Source organism: Capricornis sumatraensis, chromosome X (assembly GCF_032405125.1).
Source record: "Capricornis sumatraensis isolate serow.1 chromosome X, serow.2, whole genome shotgun sequence".
Classification (NCBI taxonomy): domain Eukaryota; kingdom Metazoa; phylum Chordata; class Mammalia; order Artiodactyla; family Bovidae; genus Capricornis; species Capricornis sumatraensis.
In genome coordinates this window covers 88416263-88435727 of record NC_091092.1, presented here as the reverse complement: position 1 = coordinate 88435727, position 19465 = coordinate 88416263, and the positions used below count along the sequence as shown (strand labels likewise).

Sequence of the window (19465 nt, the reverse complement as noted above, 5' to 3'; positions counted from 1 at the left end):
TCCTGTCAATGGCTGTTCAGAGTGGGTTGCAGTTTTGGAGTTCTCGTGGGAGAAGATGAACACACGTCCTTCAACTCCACCATCTTGAATAATCCCCAATAAACCCATATTCCCCCTCTGGGCGAATTTAATTCAGGAGACCATTGTATCTACTACTGTGGGCAAGAATCCCTTAGAAGAAATGGACTAGCCCTCATATTCAACAAAGGAGTCCAAAATGCAGTATTTGGGTACAATGTCAAAAATGACAGAGTGATCTCTGTTGGTTTCCAAGGGAAAACATTCAATACCACAGTAATGCAAGTCTATGCCCCAACCACTAATGCTGAATAAGCTGAAGTTGAAAGGTTCTATGATGAGCTACAAGACCTTCTAGAACTAACACTGAAAGAAAGATGCCCATTTTGTCATAGGGGACTGGAATGCAAAACTAGGAAGTCAAGAGATACCTAGATTAACAGGCAAGTTTGGCCTTGGAGTACAAAATGAAGCAGGGCAAAGACTTAACAGATTTGCAGATAGAACCACCCTGATGGCAGAAAGCAAAGAACTGAACAGCCTCTTGATGAAAGTGAAAGAGGAGAGTGAAAAAGTTGGCTTAAAACTCAACATTCAGAAAAATAAGTTCATGGCATCTGGTCTCAACATTTCACAGCAAATAGATGGGGAAACAATGGAAACAGTGAGAGACTTTGTTTTGGGGGCTTGAAAATCACTGCAGATGCAAACTGCACTGCAGACTGCAGCAATGAAATTAAAAGACACTTGCTGCCTGGAAGAAAAGCTATGACCAACCTAGACAGCATATTAAAAAGCAGAGACATTACTTTGCCAAGAAAGGTCTGTCTAGTCAAAGCTATGTTTTTTTCCAGTAGTCATGTATGGATGTGAGAGGTGGACTATAAAGAAAGCTGAGCACCAAAGAATTGATGCTTTTGAGCTGAGGTGTTGGAGAATACTCTTGAGAGTCCCTTGGACTTGCAAGGAGATCCAACCAGTCAATCCTAAAGGAAATCAGTCCTAAGTATTCATTGGAAGGACTGATGCTGAAGCTAAAACTACAATATTCTGGCCACCTGAGGTGAAGAACTGACTCACTGGAAAAGACCCTGATGCTGGGAAAGATTGATGGGAACAAGAGAAGGGGACAACAGAGGATGAGATGGTTGGATGGCATCACCAACTTGATGGACATGAGTTTGAATAAGCTCCGGGAGTTGGTGATGGACAGGGAGGCCTGGTGTGCTGCAGTCCATGGGGTTGCAAAGAGTCAGACACAACTGAGTGACTGAACTGAACTGAAAGGCTAACAGAGTTTTGCCAATTGACGCAGTAGTCATAGCAAACACCCACACCGAACAACACAAGACTCAACTCTACACATGGACATCACCAGATGGTCAATACTGAAAGTGAAAGTGAAGTTGCTCACTTGTGTCCGACTCTTTGCTACCCCGTGGACTGTAGTGCACCAGGCTCCTCCGTCCATGGGATTCTCCAGGCAAGAATACTGGAGTGGGTTGCCATTTCCTTCTCCAGGGGATCTTCCCGACCCAGGGATCGAACCCAGGGTCTCCTGCATTGCAGGCAGACGCTTTAACCTCTGAGCCACCAGGGAAGCCCCAATACTGAAATCAGACTGATTATATTATTTGCAGCTGAAGATGGAGAAGATCTATACAGTCAGCAAAAACAAGACCTGGTGCTGATTGTGGCTCAGATCATGAACTCCTTATTGGAAAAGTCAGACTTAAATTGAAACAAGTAGGGAAAACCACTAGACCATTCAGGTATGACCTACATCAAATCCATTACGATTATACAGTGGAAGTGACAATTAGATTCAAGGGATTAGATCTCATAGACAGAGTGCCTGAATAACCATGGACAGAGGTTCATGACATTGTACAGGAGACAGGGAGCAAAATCATCCTCAAGAAAAAGAAATGCAAAAAGACAAAATGGTTGTCTGAGGAAGCCTTACAAATAGCATTACTTTACTAGCATGTGAGATGAGTGCAACTGTGTGGTAGTTTGAGCATTCTTTGGCATCGCACTCATCTTACATGCTAGCAAAGTAAAGCTCAAAATTCTCCAAGCTAGGCTTCAACAGTATGTGAACTGTGAACTTCCAGATGTTCAAGCCGGATTTAGAAAAGGCAGAGGAACCAGAGATCAAATTGCCAACTTCTGTTGGATCATAGAAAAAGCAAGAGAGTTCCAGAAAAACATCTTCTTCTGCTTTATTGACTACGCCAAAGCCTTTGACTGGGTGGATCACAACAAACTGTGGAAAATTCTGAAAGAGATGGGAATACCAGACCACCTGACCTGCCTCCTGACAAATCTGTATGAAGGTCAAGAAGCAACAATTAAAACTGGACATGGAACAACAGATTGGTTCCAAATTGGAAAGGAGTAAATCAAGGCTATGTATTGTCACTCTGCTTATTTAGTTTATATGCAGAGTAGATCATGCAATATGCCAGGCTGGATGATACCCAAGCTGGAATTAACATTGCTAGGAGAAATATCAATTACCTCAGATATGCAAATGACACCACCCTTATGGCAGAAAGCAAAGAACTGAGGAGCATCTTGATTAAAGTGAAAGAGGAAAGTGAAAAAGCTGGCTTAAAACTCAACATTCAAAAAACTAATATCATGGCATCAAGTCCCATCACTTCATGGCAAATTATGGGGAAACAATGGAAACAGTGACAGACTTTATTTTCTTGGTCTCCAAAATCTCTGCAGACCATGACTGAAGCCGTGAAATTAAAAGACGCTTGCTCCTTGGAAGAAAAGCTATGACCAACCTAGACTGCATATTAAAAAGCAGAGACATTTCCTTGCTGAGAAAGGTCCATCTAGTCAAAGCTATGGTTTTCCAGTAGTCATGTATGGATGTGAGAGTTGGACCATAAAGAAGGCTGAGTGCCGAAAATTGATGCTTTTAAACTGTAGTGATGGAGAAGACTCTTGAGAGTCCCTTGGACTGCAAGGAGATCCAACCAATCCTAAAGGGAATCAGTCCTGAATATTCGTTGCAAGGACCAATGCTGAAGCTGAAACTTCAATACTTTATTCACCTGATGGGAAGAACTGACTCACTGGAAAAGACCCTGATGCTGGGAAAGACTGAAGGCAGGAGAAGAAGGGGACGACAGAGGATGAGATGGTTGGATAGCATCACCAGTTCAACAGACATGAGTTTGAGCAGGCTCCAGGAGCTGATGATGTACCAGGAAGCCTGGTGTGCTGCAGTTCATGGCGTCACAAAGAGTCAGACATGAATGAGCAACTGAACCGAACTGAACTGATGGATTTAATAGATACACACTACTATACATATAAAATAGATAAGTAAAAAGGATTTACTGTATAGCATAGGTACTATATTCAATATCTTATAATAACCTCTAATGGAAAATAATCAGAATAAATATATGTCTGTAACTGAATCACTTTGCTGTAGACTTGAAACTAACACAGCATTGTAAACCAATCACAATAGATACATTAAATACATAAAAATCCATGAATTCTTAATGATATTAAACAATGAAGGTCTCTAGGAAATCAATTCTGGAAACTGATATATGAAAAAAAAAGCATTTATCTTTTGTTTTAAATGTGAAGTTTTTAACTGAACTATAGTTAATTTATAATGTTGTGTTACTTTCAAGTGTATGGTAAAGTGACTCAGTTATATACACATATGTGTATGTATATATAGTTTTTCACATTCTTTTCCATTATAGGTTATTATGAGATATTGAGCACAGTTACCTGTAGTACACAATAGGGTCTTGCTGTTTATCTGTTTTATAAATAGTAGGGTATATTTAAATCTCAAACTTCTAATTTATCTCTTGCTCCCCTAATCCTACTATCCCATTTGGTAAACGTCAGTTTGTTTTCTATGTCTGTGAGTCTATTTCTGTTCATAAATCCTGAGTTTCTTTTTATGAAACATAAATTAGAACAAAAAAAAGGTATCTGGCGAGGAAAAGTTTTCCTTTATAAAATAATCCCTGCTAATAAATGCAGAATAACTAGTAGAATTCTACCACTACTTTACAGCCACTATTGAAATACTGAATTTAGACAGTTATCTCCAATGGCTCCAAAAATCTACAGGAGAAAGGCTGGGAAGAAACGCTACAATGGAGGGATCAGGCTGAGTTAACCTGAAAACACAAATCAACTCCAGCCATCAGTTAAAAAGATAAAATCACTCATGAGGTAATGCAATAAAAAGTGCATTACACTCCCTGAGATGATTCTTACCTTTAAAAAGTAATTAAACTGAAGCTAATCAAGCCTCTAGCTCTAAATTCCAGTGAAGAGGAAATATGGGAAGGAGAAAACAATAAAAACCACATCAAAGAAGCAGTCATCTAAATCCATTTGTCAATCAGACAGTTTCTCCAATAAATCAATCAGACAGTTTCTCCAATAAATCAACAGTCTTTAAAATTGGCAGGGCATGGGGGCTTTAGAGGATTTACAGGAAAAAAGAAACTCAAGAGAAAAACAGCCAGTAGCAATAAATGGTCTTTCTTTGGATATAGATTTAACAAAGCTACCATAAATAGACATTTTTCAGACAATCATGGAAATCTGAATATAAACTGAGTATTAAATGATATAAAGAATTACTGTTAATCTTATTAAGTATAATGGCCTAGTGGTTCCCTATTTAACACACTTAAGACTTAGGGATCCATAATGAGTTATTTATCTGTGCAATGACACAATGGCTGAGTGCCATTTTCTCAAATGCCCCAGTGAGAAAAGTGGGTGAGGAGAAAAAAATCAAATGAAATTGGTTAAATGGTATTAATTGTTGAAGCTTGGGACATGGTTATGTGTGGTGTGTGTGCTTACTACTTTCTTCTTTAAAACTATTTGAAAATTTCAGGAATAAAAGAAAAAGAAAAAAACAGAAGCCAATGTGAAGGAGTTTCATATGGCTACTTCCAAACCGGACAGTTTGAGCAACAGAAGTAATGACTTGAAAAGTACTAAATATATAACAAGTTCAATAAAATATAAAAAACAACAATAAAATCTTAAGAAATATAAAAACACATTAGGTTGGATAACAGTTTTAAATAAAAGACTTGTTTGAGAAAAATCTGCAAATGCAGTAGGTATGTATATGATATTAGGGCATTACTGTTGAGTTTTCTTAGTAAGATAATGGCAATTAAATTATTTACAAAATGCTCCTAATATTAGGAGATGAACACTGAGATATTTATGGGAAAAGTATCAAATTGATCTATTAAAGTGGTATCTGAATCAGAATGCCAAGAAGGATTTTTGTGAAAACTGACAAGCTAATTCTAAAATGTGTGCATGCCAAGTCACTTCTGGCGTGTCTAACTCTTGGTGACCCTAGAGACCGCAGCCCTCCAGTCTCCTCTGTCCATGGGATTCTCCAGGAATGAATACTGAAGAGGGTTGCCATGCCCTCCTCCACTGGATGTTCCTGAAGGATCAAACCTACATCTCATAAGTCTTCTGCGTTGGCAGGTGGGTTCCTTACAACTAGTGCCACATGGGAAGCCCTCTAAAAAATGTATATGAGTGAAAATGAGTATACTACCCAAAGCAATCTACAGATTCAATGCAATCCCTATCAAGCTACCAATGGTATTTTTCACAGAAGTAGAACAAATAATTTCACAATTTGTATGGAAATACAAAAAACCTCAAAAAGCCAAAGCAATCTTGAGAAAGAAGAATGGAACTGGAGGAATCAACCTGCCTGAATTCAGACTATACTACAAAGCTACAGTCATCAAGACAATATGGTACTGGCACAAAGACATAAATATAGGTCAATGGAACAAAATAGAAAGCCCAGAGACAAATCCACAAACCTATGGACACCTTATCTTTGACAAAGGAGGCAAAAATACACAATGGAGAAAACACAATCTCTTTAACAAGTGGTGCTGGGAAAACTGGTTAACCACCTGCAAAAGAATGAAACTAGAACACTTTCTAACACCATATACAAAAATAAACTCAAAATGGATTAAAGATCTAAACATAAGACCAGAAACTATAAAACTCCTAGAGGAAAACATAGGCAAAACACTCTCCAACATAAATCACAGAAGGATCCTCTATGACCCACCTCCTAAAGTAATGGAAATAAAAGCAAAAATAAACAAATGGGACCTAACTAAACTTAAAAGCTTTCGCACAATGAAGGAAACTATAAGCAAGGTGAAAAGACAGCCTTCAGAATGGGAGAAAATAATAGCAAACGAAGCAGTTGACAAACAATTAATCTCAAAAATATACAAGCAGCTCATGCAGCTCAATACCAGAAAAATAAATGACCCAATCAAAAAATGGGCCAAAGAACTAAACAGACATTTCTCCAAAGAAGACATACCGATGGCAAACACATGAAAAGATGCTCAACCTCACTCATTATCAGAGAAATGCAAATCAAAACCACAATGAGGTACTATCTCATGCTGGTCAGAATGGCTGCTATGAAAAAGTCTACAAACAATAAATGCTGAAGAGAGTGTGGAGAAAAGGGAACCCTCCTACATTGTTGGCGGGCATGCAGACTAGTACAGCCACTATGGAGAACAGTGTGGAGATTCCTTAAAAAACTGGAAATAGAACTGTCATTTGACCTAGCAATCCCACTGTTCGGCATACACACCGAGGAAATCAGAACTGAAGGAGACACGTGTACCCCAATGTTCATGACAACACTGTTTACTATAGCTAGGACATGGAAGCAACCTAGATGTCCATCAGCAGATGAATGGATAAGAAAGCTGCGGTACATATACACAATAGAATATCACTCAGCTATTAAAAAGAATGCATTTGAATCAGTTGTAATGCGGTGGATGAAACTGGAGCCTATTATACAGAGTGAGGTAAGCCAGAAAGAAAAACTCCAATATAGTATATTAATGCATATATATGGAATTTAGAAAGATGGCAACAATGACCCTATATGTGAGACAGCAAAAGAGACACAGATATAAAGAACAGACTTTTGGACTCGGTGGGAGAAGGCGAGGGTAGGATGATTTTAGAGAATAGTATTGAAACATGTATATTACCATGTGTGAAATAGATCACCAGTCCAAGTTTGATGCATGAAGCAGGGCACTCAAAGCGAGTACACTGGGACAACCCAGAGGGCTGGGATGGGGAGAGGAGTGGAAGGGGGTTCGGGATGAGGGACACATGTACACCTGTGGCTGATTCATGTCAATGTATGGCAAAAACCACTACAATATTGCAGAGCAATTAGCCTCCAATTAAAATAAATATATCAACTATTTTTTAAAATGTATATGGAATTCAAAAGGCCAAGAATAACCAAAGCATTATTAAAGAAAAAGAGCAAAATTGTAGGACTTACTGACCATATATAAGATACATTATAAAGTTACATTAATTATGACAGTGGTACTCATACAAGAATAAAAAAACCAAAATGAAATGAATCCAGAAACAAACCCACATATATAACCTAATCATCTGATTTATGAAACAGATGATGATGCTAGAAGGAAAGGATGATCTTTTCAATAAATTGTATTGAATTGCTGGATGTCTGTTTCAAAACAACAACAACAAAACAATGGGCTTTTATCCATATCTCATACTGGCAACATACAATAAAATCAGTATCAAATGAACTAGAAATATAAATGAGATTAAACAATAACATCACATAGAAAAATATCTCTATGACTTTGAGAAAGGCAAAGATTTCTTAACCAGGACAAACAAGCACTACCCATATAGAGGAAAAATTATGAACTCAACAATATTAAAATTGAGATACAAGCATATCTTGTTTTACAGTGCTTCACAAATACTGCATTTTTTACAAATTAAAGGTCTGTGGCAACCCTGCGTGATGATGGTTAAGACTTTTTAGTAATAAAGTATTTTTTAATTAAGGTATATTCTTTTTTAGACAGTGCTATTGCACACTTGGAGTTTCCCAGGTGACCAATGCAGGAGACACAGGTTTGGGTTGGGAAGATCCCCTGGAGGACGAAACGGCAACCCACTCCAGTAGTCTTGCCTGAAATCTGGCGGGTTACAGTGCATGGGGTCGCAAAGAGTTGGACAAGACTTAACGAATGAGCATGCATGCATTGCACACTTACTTGACTACAGCATAGTGCAAAATTAACTTTTAAACGCACTTGAAACCCAAAAATTTGTATGACTTGTTTATTGTGATACTCACTTTACTGCAATGGTAGAAGCAAACCTGCAATATCTCCAAAATGTGGTTGTATTCAGTTCATCAAAAGACACCATTAAGAGTCTGAAAGTGGAAGCAACTGAAATCTGCAATAAACAGATCTAACAAAGTATTCATATCCTTACTAAAGAAAGATCTTCTACAGAACAATAAGAAAAGGATGGTCCAGGAGAAAAAGTGGTCACAAGACTTGAATAGGTACCTTGAAAACAAGATATCCAGGCCAACAAACAGGAAAAGATGCACACTGATCAGCAGAGATATGCAAACTAAAACCACAAGATACCATTAATAACCACTAGAATGATTACATATTTTTTCCTTAAAAAGACAACACAGTAAGTGGTGGCAATATTCTAGAGCACTGGAACTCTTAAAAGTTTTTCTATTAGCAGTTTTTTTTTAGTACAACTGCTTTGGAAAACTGGTTGGCAATACTTACTAAAGCTAATCTTATCCATAACCTATGAATTCATCAGTTCTACTCTTAGGTATATGTTCAACAGAAATCTGTGTATATATATCACCAAAAGACATGTTCTAGAATGCTTATAGTACTATTTGCAGACCAAAGATGTAAACAACCAAAATGCCTATCAGTTGTGGCATATTCACACAATGGAATACAGAGCTATAAGAATGAAGGAATTACTACTACACTCGATAACTTGGATCAGTATCAAAAACAAAATCTTAAGCCAAAGTCAAACACACACAAAAACATACCAAATTTTTATAAAGTCCTAAAACGGGAAAATTATTATACAGTGATAGAAGCCAAGATGTGGTTAATTTGGGGTTTAGATTGTAACTGGTAGGGAAATATATTCAAGGGATTTCAGATACTTTTAATTGTTTTTTTTTTAATGGAGTATGCTGTTGTGTAGTCATTAAGTTGTGTCCCACTCTTTTGCAATCTCCTCTATCCATGGGATTTTCCAGGCAAGAATACTGAAGCAAGGTGCCATTTCCTTCTCCAGGGGATCTTCCAGGACCAAGCATCGAACCTGCGTTGCCTGCACTGGCAGGCAGATTCTTTAACAATGAGCCACCAGGGAAGCCCAACATGAATTTATAGTTGATTTACAATATTATATTAGTTTCAGGTGTATAGCATGGTGACTCAGATTATACTCCATTAAAAATTATTACAATATAATACCTATAAATCCATGTGCTATACAATATATCCTTATTGCTTATCTATTTTACACATAGCAGTTTGTATCTATTAATCCCATACCTGCTATTTGCCCCTCTTCCTGCTGGTAACCACTAGTTTGTTTTCTGTATCACCAAATCTGTTTCTGTTTTGCTATATATATTCATTTGTATTATTTTTTACATTCCAAATATAAGTGATACCATCAAGTATCTGTATTTCTCTGTTTCACTAAGCATAATATTCTCTAGGTCCATACAACACTGCTACAAATGGCAGAATTTCATTCTTTTTTAAGGCTGAGTAATTGTGAGGCTTCGCTGCTAGCTCAGTGGTAAAGAATCTGCCTGCCAATGTAGGAGATGCGAGTTGGATCCCTGGGTCAGGAAGATCCCCTTGAGAAATGGCAACCTACTCCAGTATTCTTGCTGGGAATACCCACAGACTGAGGAGCCTGGCGAGCTACAGTACAGGGGGTAGCAAAAGAGTCGAACATGACTTAGCAACTAAACAACAATATTCCATTGTACATATACACCATATCTTTATCCATTCATCTGCTGATGGACACTTGGGTCGTTTCCATATCCTGGCCATTGTAAATAGTGCTGCTAAGAACACTGGAGTGCACACACCTTTTCAAATTAGTGTTTTCACTTTTTCCAGATATATACCATGAGTGGAATTGCTGGATCATGTGGTAGGTTACACAGTGGTGACAATGCTTTCAGCTATACCCTTATGTATTCATACCCCAATTAAAAATTAAAAAGAAAAAAAAGAATAAAAAGTTTGAAAATGGGAAAAAATTTCAAGTAAAAAGTCATCACACTTTTCAGCTCTTAACATTTATAACTAGGAAGTAAATCAAGTACCTGATATAATTAGACTTGTGAAAGAAAGCTTACAAAATGAAATTTTTATATCCACACTATGTCTAATAAAATATTCTGAGTATTTTCTACTTCTCATTAATAAACAGAGACAGAGAGAGAGAAAGAGACGATCAGGCCAGGACTGAGTATCTGACAGCTTTTAACTCCATTAACTCCACTACCATTTAGCAAGTTACTACCCACCTGAGTCTGGGTTTTGTCATCAGGAAAATGACAATGATGATACTGACTTTAAACAGTGGTTCTGAACATTAATTAGGGAGCCAACTACATTAAAAAGGTTGTATATAAAGACAGGCACTAAATTCATTTCAATTTACCACACCAAACATTTATGGGCAACATTATGAACACGCAGTGAAAAGAGCAGTGAGAGAGGAAAGCAAATATGCTGTAGGATAGCATACAATGCACCACAAATTAACACACTGAGGAAGAGGTCAGGATAGAGGCAGATGTGTCTTCCCAGAGGGGCTGGTAACTGACAGTTCACCTAAATGGTAGCAACAAGCTAGCCAGGAGAAAGACAATATGGGGAACTTACATGGACAGATTAGATCATTCGAGTAGGCAGTAAGTGTTAGTCACCCAGTCGTGCCCGACTCTTTGCGACCCCATGGACTGCAGCCCACCAGGCTCTTCTGTCCATGAGATTTTCCAGGTAAGGATACTGGAATGGGTTGCCATTGGCTAGTGACCACAGGCAGAGGGAAGAAGAGCGAATGTTGGAAGCAAAATGACCAACAAATGCAAAGCCACTGTCATAAATATATCCTGGCTTCCCACTCATATATGTATAGTCTGTGCCCTCTTTTCCTTTAGATTTCTGCTCAAATGTCACAATACCAAGGAGGCCTTTCTGCCTTTCCTATCTAACATAGTACAACCATCTCTATCACAACCTATTATATATTTATTTTATATTCACTCATTGTCTCTCAACTATACTTAATCATCCGTTATTTTGGCAAGTCTAACACCTTACAGAAGAGGGAATAAGTTGCTTGTTTAAGGAGACTGCTAAATTCCGCTTTATAACCTGAAATACCCCTCACCCTCATTATAAATTTACTTTTCTCTCTCTTGGAATTGAAATAATAAATTGTGATAATTAATGAACAGTCTTGCAAGACAGTTTAGACATAATAAATGGTGCAAAAACGTAAATTCACATTGCAACAAATGAAAAAGACAAAATTCATATTACACCAAATAGATAATACATGCATAGCTCCTAAAAAAAATCTTTGTCTGAAAAATCTGTCAACTTGCTCTTCAATGTTGCTACTGAACAACAGGAAAAGATTTACATAATAAACCCAACTCACATGAATTAATAAATTTGTGATTGGATGTCATATCTGTCAACCATTTCTGCCCTGTGAGAAATTCTAAAGATGGGAAAGCTTCCATCTTCTAAAGCTGACACCAAGTTATAAGCAAAACTCACTATGTTTGTCACTCAAAATTTGGAGATTCAGTTGTATACCAACATTTTTTTATGTCATAGGCTGAAACCAGTGCAATATCTGATATGGGATCTCGTTTAGGGTAATAAATAAATACAAGTACATAATCTGAACAAGTTCCTACGTCTCTGAGAGCTCTAAAAATTTTCTGCTCCATTGCTGATTTTTAAAAACAACAAAAACAGCCTTGCCCTTGAAATTGAAGTCACACCTAATTTTATAAAGTATTAATAAATAATTCACTGTCCTCCGCAGAAGCAGGACCAAAGAGAATCAGAAGTCTTCAGGGGAGTAAAATACCGGGCTCTAAAGGGGAAAAAAGGGGAAGAATGTAGGCTCAGACTAGGGGAAAGAAAGAGAAGTCTCTCAGCCGTTTCCGACTCTTTGCGACCCCATGGCCTGTAGCTTACCAGGCTCCTCCGTCCATGGGATATTCCAGGCAAGAGTACTGGAGTGGGTTGCCATTTCCTTCTCCAGCGGATCGTCCCGACCCAGGGATCGAACCTAGGTCTTCCGCATTGCAGGTAGACACTTTACCGTCTGAGCCATCAGGGAAGCCAGAGTCGGGGAAGAGGGTAGCAAAAGTTCTGAAGCTAAGAAGAGGGCGGGGTGGAAGGTGGGAGTAAGAGGTAGGAAAGAAATCGATGGTACAGGGAATGACCCAAGTTCATAAAGACCGGGAAGAGGATTCGAGATTAAGAGGTGAAGTGAAGAATAATCAGGGATAAAAGGACCATAAGAGTCAGAAGGAGGGGATGACGGCCAGCCATCTCCTGAGGAGTGAGAGAGTGAAGACAGAGATCAGAACCACAAGCGTCAGAAACATCCTTCAATGTACCCTGGAGATGAATTCTTTCCACCTCGTGGCGAAACAAAGAGGAAAGCGTTCCTGAAGTGTTTGGGGACTCACTTGTGAAAATTATCAGTCCCTTTCTTTACACTCACCTTGGAGAAGAACGCCGCGACAAGATGAAGGCGTGACCGGAAGTGCTAATTTCTTTTGTTTGGCGGAAGCTTTTGCCCAGGACGCCACACCCTCACCCCCGCCCCCATCACTCCCCGCCCCCACCTCCGCCTTCACTCCAGACAACTTCCTGTGCCTTTCTAGCAAGCTTTTGAAATATTGTATCTCAATGGCTCTCTCACCAGATGCGCACCTGGATAGTGACGTAGAATCTCTGGAAGAAGGAATCAGTAACTTTTTACAAATCCTACTAGCCCTAGTCATCCCAGGAACTGTAGCATCTCTGCCAAACTCTATGTATCCTATTTGTCACCTCGCCTTGCTGATTCAGACGTTCAAGTACTGTTACTTCCTTAACTCTCAGATGTCTACAGCTACATATTTATCATACTGATTAACTGCTTTCTGGAATTAAAAAATAAGTTCATTTTAATTACTAGTATAAAAATTTCAAGATGTAGAGTAATTAGCCTCCAATTAAAATAAATAAATTTAAATTTAAAAAAATTTCAAGATCTTTAAAAAGTCTTAAATCTGAATCATTTCCGTCTTGGAATGGTATCCAGAGAGTAACATTCCATACTTAAAATTTGCAAAAGAAAGTGAACTCATTTAGAAAGCATTCTTGTGTACTTTTATACCCCTCCCACCCAAATGAAGACAATGATAATTGACAAAAAGTTTCAATAATAAAAATAAGCCTTACTTTGGTTAAAAGTTCAATATTGAGTTACCTATTGCTGTTACCTCCAGAAAACTCCTCTAGGGCCAAAATCTGTACCCCAGTTCTTCTCTTTTGTCATTATTTTCAGCCAGTTTGCAAGTGTACCAAATAGTACGTTAGATCCAGAGACATGGCACTAGAAGCCCACAGCCTAGGGGCCAAGGCAACATTTAAACACATAAGAGTCTAGCATAAAATAGGTGATTATAGATGCTTGTGGAATGAATAAGTGACCAAAATGTGGTCAGGGCAATGACAAAGGCTAGCACAAGGTCTTTACTTTTGCTAGTATTTGTATAGTTCATTTCAGCATTTAACTCATATTTTGTCATTCAACCAACAGATTTTGAACAACCACTTGGTGTAAGGTTCTGTTTCTGATATTGTCCATATGAAGAAAATTAAGACATAATCCTGGATTTCAAGACCCTCCAATCAGTGAGGGAAATGAACACATAAAGAACTAGTAGCATTATAATGTGACAATAATAATAGATGAAGAGAAGACAGTGTTGAAACTATGGCTACTCCATCGACTGGTGAATAATTAAAATCTAAAATACTCCTTATATACTAGAGGGTACTCAGTGAAGACTTGTTTAATGTTGAATACATGATGGAATGGATGAATGGAAAGGAAGAAAGATAGTGGATTTGAAGTATAGTGTGAAAGAAGCAGTGATGAGAGATGAAGGCTGAATGTAAGAGAGCAGACAAGGAAGAACCTTGCATGCCATGTTATGGAGTTTGAGCTTAATTATGAGGAAAACAGAAAATCAAAGACAATTTTAAATAAGAAAAAATGTAGTACTGTTTCAAATCAAAATATAGAAAATGGGTTGTGCTAGTACAAACTTGTTGAAAATTGCAAAGGAGTACATCAAGGCTGTATATTGTCACCCTGTTTATTTAATTTATATGCAGAGTACATCATGGGAAATGCAAGACTGGTTGAGCTCAAGCTCAAATCAACACTGCCTGAAGAAATATCAATAACCTCAGATAGGCAGATGACACCACCCTAATGGCAGAAAGTGAAGAGGAACTAAAAAGCCTCTTGATGAAGGTGAAAGAGGAGCGTGAAAAAGCTGGCTTAGAACTTTACATTCAAAAACCTAAGATCATGGCATCTGGCCTCATAACTTCATGGCAAATAGATAGGGGAAAAAATGGAAACACTGACAGACTTTATTTTCTTGGGCTCCAGAATCACTGCAGATGGTGACTGCAGCCATGAAATTAAGACAGTTGCTCCTTGGAAGAAAAGCTATAACTTACCTAGACAGCATGTTAAAAGCAAAGACATCACTTTGCTGACAAAAACATCTGTCTTGTTTTTCCAGTAGTCATATATGGATGGGCGAGTTGAACCATAAAGAAGTTTGAGCACTGAAGAATTGATGCTTTCAAGCTTTGGTACTGGAGAAGACTATTTTTTTTTTTTTACGTTTTTATTTTTTTTATTTTTTTTTAAATTTTAAAATCTTTAATTCTTACATGTGTTCCCAAACATGAACCCCCCTCCCCTGGAGAAGACTTTTGACAGTCCCTTGGACAGCAAAGAGATCAAACCAGTCAATCCTAAGGGACAACCCTAAATATTCATTGGAAGGACTGATGCTGAGGCTGAAGCTCCAATAATTCAGCCACATGATGCAAAGAGCCGATTCACTGGAAAAGACCCTCATGCTGGGAAAAATTGAAGGCATGAGGAGATAGGGACGACAGAGGAAGAGATGATTGGATGGCATCACTGACTCAATGGACCTGAGTTTGAGTAAACTCTGGGAGATAGTGAAGGATAAGGAAGCCTGGCATGCTGCAGTACATGGGTTGCAAAGAGTAGGACATGACTGAGCGACTAACCAGCAGCAAGTGCAACCTTGAGGCAGAGAGGTTGGTTTAGAGGCTATTGTGGTAATCAGTGACCAAATACAGAAAATGAGGGGGTTTATATTAAAAATTAATTGTGATTGGAATTGAGCTGGAAAGAAAAACACAATGGATTATTATAAATCCAGAGGCAGTGAAACCTGAGCATTTTCCTTGGTGCCCTCTGCAATCAAAATTTTGATTATTTCATTCAAAAAATTTAATTAATATGCACCAGGCCCTGAGGATAGAAATGTGACTAAAATTTATGCTCTAACAGAACTTTCATTCTTGTGTCATAGATAATAAAATATTTTAGAAATATATGCTAAAATGTGACAAGTACTGTGTAGAAATAAACCAAGTAAGTGGAATAGCGGGACTTCCCTGGTGGCTCAGTGGTAAAGAACCCTGCTTGCCAATGCAGGAGATGAGGGTTTGATTCCTGGGTTGGGAAGATGCCCTGAAGAAGGAAATGACAACCTTCTCCAGTATTTTTTCCTGGGAAATCCCATGGACAGAGGAGCCTGGAAGGCTACAGTTCATGGGGGTCACAAAAGAGACAGACACTGAACAACAATAAAGTGAGAGAGGAATGTACTATCGGGGTTACATTATGTAGTGAACAGGGAGAAGGTTGCCATTATAGGAGAACTCACTGGACATTTACAGACTTCATCCACTTCTCATTTATCAGGATCACTTAGCTCAGACCTTCCATGTTTCTCCCCCAAATGCCAGCCATGATATACAAAAGTCTTGACAGTCTAACTCTGTCTCTTTCTCACTCCATCTCTCATCACACAGCTTCTCCCTGAATCCAGGTCTCATGCAGCTGCTTATAATTTGGAAAGTGCACTAAGATCTCATATTTCTGTGCTTTCACACTCTGCTAACTCATATTCATCTTTCAAATGTCAGCTCAAAACCTTGCTGATGCTTTGTTTCACTCCTTAAACAAAACCAGACAACTGCTCCCCTTCTCTGCTTCTGCCATGTATACTATTCTTAGTACTTTCATTCACTCAACAAACATTTGATGGTCAACTATCATGTGATTGCCACTGTTCCGGGCAGTAGAGATAAAAGCATAAATAAAAGAGTGGGTAAAAGTCCTTTCACTGTTGTAATTTACATTTTTATGAGGAAGACAAGCATAAGTATGGACTTTATAAAGCTGTAGTTCTCAACTCAGGATGCCCATTAAAATAACTAGGAGAGCTTCCATCTTTCTTCTTTTTTAAATGCCAATCGCTGATCCCCATCCCAGCTAATGTTAATCTAAAGCTTAGGAGTGAGGTCAGGCATTTATGTATATTTTTAAAGCTCCTTAAAGTGTTTCTGATGGACAGAGAAGATAGAAAACTACTGTACTCCAGGATATGGAAAATGATACCAGAAGGACAGTCTGAAAAGCTAAAAGGAATTAAGAGTAAATAAAATGATAAACATGGATGTCAATTTAAAAACCATGGTGTATATTAAAAACATAATCATATTGAGTGGTGGGTTGAAAAAATGGTGATTCAAAGATTCTAAACAAAAATATCATACAACTCAGGAAGAGATAGAGATCAGAATAAAATTGTTTGGTAGAGAAGTTAATATATTTTTGAAGTTCAGACATTGTTAAGTTAAATAATTAAGAAATATTCAGAAGTTACCACTAAAATAACAGAAGCACAGTGAGAGTAAAAATACAATAAAGAAAAATGCATACACTTAAATTTGTAGAGGAATAAAATGGAATTAGTTCAGTTGCTCAGTCTTTGCGACCCCATGGACTGCAGTATACCAGGCTTCCCTGTCCTTCACCGTTCCCAGAGCTTGCTCAAACACATGTCCATTGAGTGGGTGATGCCACCCAGCCATCTTGTCCTCTGTCGTCCCCTTCTCCTCCTGCCTTCAAACTTTCCCAGCATCGGGGTCTTTTCTAATGAGTCAGCTCTTTGCATCAGGTGGCCGAAGTTTTGGAGTTTCAGCATCAGTCCTTCCAATTAATATTTAGGATTGATAGACTGGTTTGATCTCCTTGCAGTCCAAGGGGCTCTCAAAGTCTTCATCAACACTACAGCTCAGAAACATCAATTCTTTGGCACTCAGGTTTCTTTGGTCCAACTCTCACATCCATAAATGACTACCGGAAAAAGCCATAGCTTTGACTATCCAGACCTTTATGGGCAAAGTAATGTTTCTGCTTTTTAATACTCTGTCTAGATTTATCATAGCTTTTCTTCCACGGAGCAAGTGTCTTTTAATTTCATGGCTGCAGTCACCATCTGCAGTGATTTTGGAGTCCCCCAAAAATAAAGTCTCTCACTGTTTCCCCATCTATTTACCATGAAGTGATGGGACCAGATGCCATGATCTTAGCTTTTTCACTCTCCTCTTTCACCTTCACCAAGAGGCTCTTTAGTTCCTCTTCACTCTCTGCCATAAGAGTGGTGTCATCTGTGTATCTGAGGTTATTGATATTTCTCCTGGCAATCTTGATTCCAGCTTGTGCTTCATCCAGCCTGGCATTTTGTGTGATGTACTCTGCATAAAAGTTAAATAAGCAGAGTGACAATATACAGCCTTGACATACTCCTTTCCCAATTTGGAACCAGTCTGTTGTTCCATGTTTGGTTCTAACTGTTTCTTCTTGACCTGCATACAGGTTTCTCAGGAGGCAGCTAAGGTGGTCTGGTATTTACATCTCCTAAAGAATTTTCCACAGTTTGTTGTGATCCACACAGTCAAAGGCTTTAGCCTAGTCAATGAAACAGAAGTAGATGTTTTTCTGGAATTCTCTTGTTTTTTCATCCCATGGATGTTGGCAATTTGATCTCTGGTTACTCTGCTTTTTCTAAATCCAGCTTGAACATCTGGAAGTTCTCGGTTCACATATTGGTGAAGCCTAGCTTGGAGAATTTTGAGCATTACTTTGTTAGTGTGTGAAATGAGTGCAACTGTGTGGTAATTTGAAACATTTTTGGCATTACCTTTCTTTGGGATTGGAATGAAAACTGACCTTTTCCAATCCTGTGGCCACTGCTGAGGTTTCCAAATTTGCTGTCATATTGCATGCAACACTTTAAGAGCATCATCTTTGAGGATTTGAAATAGCTCATCCGGAATTCCATCACCTCCACTAGCTTTGTTCATAGTGATGTTTCCTAAGGCCCACTTGACTTCACACTCCAGGATGTCTGGCTGTAGGTGAGTGATCATACCATCATGGTTATCTGGGTCATTAAGGTCTTTTTTGCATAGTTCTTCTGTGTATTCTTGCCACCTTTTCTTAATATCTTCTGCTTCTGTTAGGTCCATACTGTTTCTGTCCTTTATTGTGCCCATCTTTGCATGAAATGTTCCCTTGCTATCTCTAAATTTCTTGAGATCTCTAGTCTTCCCCATTCTATTGTTTAGAATGGGAAATATATTAGATGTATTATTTTCTATATATCATATATTTTAATAAAGATATAAAGAATAATTTTAAATTGCCATAAAAGAGACAAAATGATATATGATAAAAACTCTCCATCTATTTATTTATTTATTTAAATTTGACTGCACTAGGTCTTCATTGCTGTGCATGGGCTTTCTCTAGTTGTACACAGTGGGCTTCTTATTGTGGTGGCTCCTCTTGTCGTGGAGCATGGGTTTCAGTAGATGGAGGACATGGGCTCAGTAGTTGTGGCTTGTGGGTTCTAGTCATGCAGACTCATCGTTGTGGCAATTGGGCTTTGTTGCCCTGTGGCATGTGGCATCTTCCCGGATCAGGAATCTAACTCATGTCCCCTGTATCAGTAGGCTGTTTCTTTACCACTGAACCACCAGGGAAGTCCAACTCTCCATCTTACACCTGGCCCTTAGCTACCTAGTGAATTTCTTAATTATTCTTTGAAAGATATGTTATACATATGCAAATAAACACACACACATATATATTTACATTTTTACCAAACAACACATGTGATACATATTATTTTGCACCATTATTTTTTCATTTAACTATATTTTATGGGCATTAATTTCACCTTGGTACATAGACAATTGTCATTTTAAAAAATTACATATAGTAGACTGAGTCCCTTCATTGCTCTGCTGAAACC

General features: G+C 38.3%; 1 protein-coding gene across 1 annotated transcript in view; it reads right to left on the bottom strand.

Annotated features, from left to right (window-relative positions):
- MAGED1 (MAGE family member D1) overlaps nt 1-12766 on the bottom strand; it is an 83093-nt gene extending 70327 nt beyond the window's left edge. Inside the window, exon 1 of the mRNA XM_068962080.1 lies at nt 12751-12766. The gene's annotated coding sequence lies outside the window, so the exon portion shown is untranslated. The remainder of the gene's footprint in view (nt 1-12750) is intronic.
- Nucleotides 12767-19465: the final 6699 nt, after the last annotated feature.